At 46.0% G+C, this 6,696-nt stretch overlaps 1 non-coding gene across 1 annotated transcript; it reads left to right on the plus strand.

Annotated features, from left to right (window-relative positions):
* The first annotated feature begins 5,167 nt into the window (after positions 1-5,167).
* On the plus strand, positions 5,168-5,331 carry LOC120096461 (U1 spliceosomal RNA). Its single transcript, XR_005492865.1, has one exon. It is a non-coding gene; the product is annotated as a U1 spliceosomal RNA (small nuclear RNA).
* The last annotated feature ends 1,365 nt before the right edge of the window (positions 5,332-6,696 follow it).

Here is a 6,696-nt window from a genome sequence, read left to right on the forward strand (position 1 = left end):
GAGGCAGGAGGCAGGAGGCAGGAGGCAGGAAGTTAATGGAGGAAAACCACTGGGGTGTGAGCGATGGCTTGTGGAAGCGTCCTGCTCCTCCTGCTCCGAGCTTTACCTGTGTCCAGTGATTAAAATACAGCAGGAGAGAGGGCAGGACAGATTGATAAGGGCAGCTGTCAAATTGGTCTCTACTGACTCTGCCCACGCAAAGTCCACTCAAACTTGTATTCCAGTTTCTCCTGACCTGTGTCTTAGCTTTGTTTCCGCAGCACGATACAGGCTGTTCAGCCTCAGTGGAAATCTGCATACAAGGCAGAGGTAGAGCCACGGGAAAGAGCAAAAAGTAAAAAAATAAAATAAGATAAAATAAAATCCATTCCCAGAGATCGTTGGCAAGAAGCCCAAGATTCAGGTTCCGGGATGTGGAGACAGAAGTATCCAGTCCTTGAACAGCTGGAAGGGACTAGGGAGCATGGGCAGTGTGGAAGCCATGTCATCTCTCTTCACCTCTGTGTGGCCCTGTGGGAACCACTGCCCCTAACTCCAGCTGTTTCCTCAGTCGCAGGCCCTGTGCCTCTTTGCATGGAGAACCCATTCTTCTCCTGCCCCTTGTCACACCACACACACCCAGGTCCCAGGTATATTTGAAGGAGAGGAGTGTCATCAGAAATGTGGGTCTCAAAGGAAGGCAGAGAGAGGGTGGGACTGCATGGTCAGTCAGTTATGACAAAACAGATCGGGACCGGCAGGTCGGCCATGTGGGCGTGGGAGAGTACCGTTTTCTGCACCTAGTATAAGCAGTTAGAATAACTTTTCCATTATGTAAGAAGTGTATGTTTTTGCGCAGATGGCCCCAGGGAGTCCAGAGCTGGTTGAATGTGGGTGTGGGGGAAGGAAGGCAGTGAGGCAGTAAGTCTTGCAGCTGATCTGGGAGAAAGACCCGACAGCTTCAGAAGAGGAAGAGTAATTGAGCCAGCTGTAAGACAAGTTAAAATAAACGAATTGTGTTTAGATAAGACTTTCGCCCCTCAAATGGCACAACAGACCTTCTCATTAGACAGGACAAAAAGGCTTTTGAGAAACTAACAATTTTCCCCTTCCTTACAATCCTTTGATAAATACTCTCCCTGTCCTCTGTGCACCGGTCTTTACAGAACCCAACCTCAGTGCAGAAAGCAGGAAGGTCTCTGAAGGCGTTACTTGCAGATCTGTTCTTCACAGTAGATTATCCACTTAGCCTTGTGGAAAATTCATACATCTGAGGCTTGATCGATGAACTCCACTGAATATGTGTGAAATTCCAACACCAAAGAAACTCAAAGGAGCAGTGTTAGGATGACCAAGTGCTGGGAAAAAAAATCAGTCATGGAGTTAGATCGGCTAGTCATGGAGGTAGATCCAGATTACCTCAGACTACTCACAAAGACATGGGACAAATCCTGCCCTCATCTATCATCCCAAGGCCAGTTAGTCCTTTGAGGCCATCCTCGGTTATGCTTGGCTTGTCACTAGTGGGCCAATGTACCCACTTTAACAAGATTCTTTTATCTACTTTTATTTTTGTATATGCGTGTGTACCTGTTTGTCTGTGTGTGTGCCAAGTACATGCAGGTGCCCTTGAAGAAATGGACACTGGATCTTCTAGAACTGAAGTTAAACGTGTTTGTGGGCAGGCTGAGTGCTGAAAATTGCATCCTTGTCTTCTGCAAGATTAAGAGGTTTTCACTGCTCCAACATATCTTTAACCCGTGTGTGTGTGTGTGTGTGTGTGTGTGTGTGTGTGTGTGTGTGTGTCTGTGTGTGTGCATAAGACCATGGCACGTGTGGACAACCTGTAGGCAGTTGCTTCTCTCCTTCTACCGAGTACTGTGGATTGAACTCAGGTTCCCACGCAATGCCATCAGGCTCCCCACCTGAGCCATCTCATCAGCCCAGGAATCTATAGATGTTTTAAATATGGCTTATTTATAAGTTGTATTGCTATGAATGCTTTTCAGTTTGTGACTTGCCCCTTCACTTTATATATTATTTTTTATTTTGGGGGCACATGGAGGGGCATGTGTGCTGATGTATTAGCAGGTGCTCACACATACCAGATGTCAACTTTGCCTGTCATTCTTCAGGAGGCGTTTACTTAGCTTTTTAAGACAGGGTCTCTCCCTGGGACCTGGGCCTTAACCAATTAAACTGCTCTGACTGGTCAGCAACTGCCTGTCTTCATTTCCCTAGCAGTGGCACTGCCTGGATTTTTAGTGGGGTGCTGGAGGTCAAACTCAGGTCTTTGTGCTTGCAGGACATACAATCTCCCCCCAAGGTCCCTAGTCTCGCTTTGTCTGTTTCAAGGCCGTTTTATTGAGACAGAAAGGCATGTACACAGCGTACATGTTTAAAGAGCAGGCTTTGATGGATTTGGACAAAGTATGTACACGTGAAACTATTGCCTCAATTAGGTAAACAAATGAGCAGTTCCTGAAACGTTTCTTACATCCTGTCTTAGTCAGGGCTCCTATTCCTGCACAACCATCAAGACCAAGAAGCAAGTTGGGGAGGAAAGGGTTTATTCAGCTTACACATCCACCTTGCTGTTCATCACCAAAGGAAGTCAGGACTGGAACTCAAGCAGGTCAGGAAGCAGGAGCTGATGCAGAAGCCATGGAGGGATGCTGCTTACTGGCTTGCTTCCCCTGGCTTGCTCAGCTTGCTCTCTTACAGAACCCAAGACTACCAGCCCAAGACTACCCACCCATAATGGGCTGGGCCCTCCCTGCTTGATCACTAGTTAAGAAAATGCCTTACACCTGGATCTCATGGAGGCATTTCCACAACTGAGGCTCCTTTTTCTGTGATAACTCCAGCTTGTGTCAAGTTGACACACAAACTAGTCAGTACATGTCCCTCCGTGGATTCTTCGCGCTTACCTTCTCCAAGCCATCACCGATTTCTTTACTATTGCTATGACTTCAGCACATCTCTAAGTCTGTACACATTAGGTCATACAGCGCATCCTTTTTGCTTGGCTTCTCTCACACGGTACACCGGCTTCCAGGCACACTTTCATTGCACCTGTCAGTAGCTCATTTCATTTGACATGTGGCTATACCACACACCACTTATCCACGGGAATGCTGGCTCACCACTGGATTGTTTCTATGTACGGCTTTGACAAACAAAGCTATTTTGTGTGCTCTTGGGTAGCCAAGAGTGGACTGGCTGGGCCCATACAGAATGTTTTTAGGTATGTATATTACCTTTTCATATTTTTATTTTTAGTTCAGACATTTGCTTTTGCTTTTTTGAGACAGGATCTCTCTACCGTACCCTGGGCTGTCACTGAATTCACTGTGTAGAGCAAGGTGGCCTCAAAATCACAGAAACCAGTCTGCTTCTGCTTCCCAAGTGCTGGTTTTAAATCTTTTATGGGTATGGTGTTTTCACTGCGTGTCTGGCTGTCAGAAAGAGGGCATCAGGTCCCCTGAAACTGGAGCTACAGATGGTTGTGAGCCATCATGTGGCTGCTGGGAATTGAATCCATGTCCTCTGGAAGAGCAGCCCGTGCTCTTAACTGCTGAGCCATCTCTCCAGCCCCCTTTCCTTTTTTCTTTTAGTAGTTTGATACAGGGGCTTATTGTTAGCTTATGGGAGAGTCTACTAGGCTCCTCTCAGGGACTTAGCATCTCAGGGACCATCATCTGCTGCCAGGTGCCCCAGGTGGGGGCTGCATATTAAAGGACTATCTTGGGGGCTGGAGAGATGGCTCAGCAGTTAAGAGCCCCGACTGCTCCTCCAGAGGTCCTGAGTTCAATTCCCAGCAACCACATGGTGGCTCGCAACCATCTGTAAAGAGATCCGATGCCCTCTTCTGGTGTGTCTGAAGACAGCTACAGTGTACTTATATATAATAAATGAATAAATCTTTAAAATAAAAAAGAACTATCTGCCAGCCCAGCGTTCACACTTGTGCGCTCTCTCTCTCTCTCTCTCTCTCTCTCTCTCTCTGGCTCTATTCCATTTCCAGGTCCTCCCCACTCCTCTCCATTCCCCAATAAGTCCCCTTTATACCAGATCTATCACATACTGTAGTTACTCAGGGGTACACCTTGTCATGGTACCCACTAGGTACCCCTCACCCCATTATATTTCATAACACTTAACTGTAGATCACACTTGCCTAGGACTCCTAGCTAGCCCAGGCTGACTTTGAATTCACAACAATCCTCCTGCCTTGGCCTCTTGAGTGCTCTACAGGCAGGAACCACCACATCTGGCTTTGCTTTTAAACTTAGGGAAAACGCTAAACAGCTTTCCAGATTGCATTAGTCAGAGCTCCCCATAAAAATAAAACTAATAGAAACACGTGAGGAACTTATTCCAGATTTTTTTGCCCATGTGCTTATGGAGACAAGCAAGTCCCACCTGCTCTGTGCAAGCAGGAGAACCAGGAAGACTGACTGTAGACTTCAAGTCCAAGTGCCTGGCTATCAGGGAAGTCTGTGGTTTCTCAAGCTGAATCTGAAGGAGAAGTGAGAAGCAAGAGTGATGATAAAGGATGGCCCAGCTCAAAAGGAGAAATCAGGTTCCCCTTGCTCTGCCTCTGATTCTCTTCAGATCCTGAAAGGAATGGGTGTGGGCCTTCTTCAGTGGATGAGGCAGATCCTCTTTCCTCGAACTACTGACCCAAATGGTAATTTCTTCCATGATTCCCTCACAAACACAGCCTGAAATAATGTCTTACCCCACCCTGGGCATCCCTTAGCCCAGTCATGTTGGCATGTGTTAACCATCACAGTGGCTGTTGATTGCACAGCCCCACTAGTATAGGAAAACTCCGATTATTAAGGACTATTTGTTAAGAGCCAGTATTACGCCATATGGTGTAAACAGTGCTTTCACAGGTCAAGCCTTACTCTGAGAAACTCTTATAAGCAAACGCAGAAGTAGGGCGATTGTACCTTGAGGGGCATGTAAACATTCCAGCAAGGCACGGACGGATAAGCCTTAAAAGAACAAAAGGTGCCACCGTCTCCCTATAAATTTATCAAGATAAACTGGAACTTAGGAACATGGAACTTGGCATAAAAACCATCTCAAGGTTCCAGAACTTGTTAGACATGTCAAACCGACATCTAGGCTTGCCTGTGAGGCTGTGTATCTGACAAGCTTTAAAATAAACAGGATGAGACTTACCTGGCAGGGGAGATACCATGGTCACGAAGGTGGTTTCCCCAGGGCAAGGCTTATCCATTGCACTCCGGATGTGCTGACCCCTGCGATTTCTCCAAATGCGGGAAACTCGGCTGCATAATTTGTGGTAGTGGGGGACTTCGTTCACGCTCTCCCCTGACTAAAAAGAAAATAAAATAAATAAACAGGATGTAAAACATAGAGATGAAATCTCACAGGGTTTGGGGAGTGGGGGGATCACATGACGGAAGGGAGGATATGATCTACCCTAAGTGACACCTAAGACCCTGCCTCCTGCCTACTCAAAAGAGGAAGGTTCACACATTTAGAGCTTAGTGTTCTCTGTGCTCAATCAGGCAGATGCCCAGCCTTGTGAGGTCATAAAACAATCTGCCTCGATTTCACCTCTTTAAGCTCTCATTATGAAGTGAAGACCATTGTTTCTCACAGTTGGCGTTAACAAAAAAAGCTCTGGCTGGATGTGGTGTCACACCAGCAATCCGGGCACTCAGAGGGCTGACGCCGGTTCTATGTATTCTGAGCTTAAGTGTGGACTCAAGACTCGGCTAGGCTACCAAGTGAAACCCTGTCCAAGCAAAGGCAATTTCATTTCTATTATTCACTTCTCATATGTAGGAACACAAGTGAGTTTTACATGCTGACTTTGTAACCTTGCGGAATGTATCACTTATACTGGTTTAAGAGTTGTTCGTTTTGTCTTGTTTAGGGTTTGTTTATTTTTGAGACAGGCTACCACTGTAGTCTTGGCTGATATGGAACTGTGTGGACCAGACTGGCCTCCAACTCAAAGAAATCCTCCTGTCCTGGCTTCCTGAGTGCTGGGATTAAAGTCATACAACAGAATGGCTGGCAATAGTTTTGTTTTTATTTTTTTTTTCTTTTCTTTTTTTCGGAGCTGGGGACCGAACCCAGGGCCTTGTGCTTGCTAGGCAAGCGCTCTACCACTGAGCTAAATCCCCAGCCCCAATAGTTTTGTTTTTAAATTTATATGCACAAAGCTGGGGTGTGGGTCAGTGGTAGAATGGAAACTTAGCAAGTATAAGGCCCTGAGTTCAATCCCAGGTTCTTCTCCTACCTCAAAGAAAAAATAACTTTACAAAGACCATACCATATTAAAATAGGGACAGTTATCTTTCTTTGACCCATATGCTTTTTTTAAATTGTTGTTGTTAACTGTATTGCATTGTCTAGAACTTTCTACACCATGCTCAATAAGAATAGTGATTGCATGGGAGCTGGAGAAATGACTCAGTGGTTCAGAGTGCTGGCTGCTCTTTCAGAGGACTTGATTTTTACTTAAAAACTACATGCAATTGTTAATCTTCCTTGTCAACTCGACTGCACTTGCGGTCACCATCTGCTTCTGAGAAAACAAATGGCCTTTGATGACCTTTACCCTGGGAAGGCAACAGTACCAAAGAAAGAAGTTCGGGAAAAGCTAGGCCAAATCTACAAAACCACACCAAAGGTCATCTTTGTATCCCGATTGGTGGTGGCAAGACA

This window comes from Rattus norvegicus, chromosome 13, assembly GCF_036323735.1.
Source record: "Rattus norvegicus strain BN/NHsdMcwi chromosome 13, GRCr8, whole genome shotgun sequence".
NCBI classification, from domain to species: domain Eukaryota; kingdom Metazoa; phylum Chordata; class Mammalia; order Rodentia; family Muridae; genus Rattus; species Rattus norvegicus.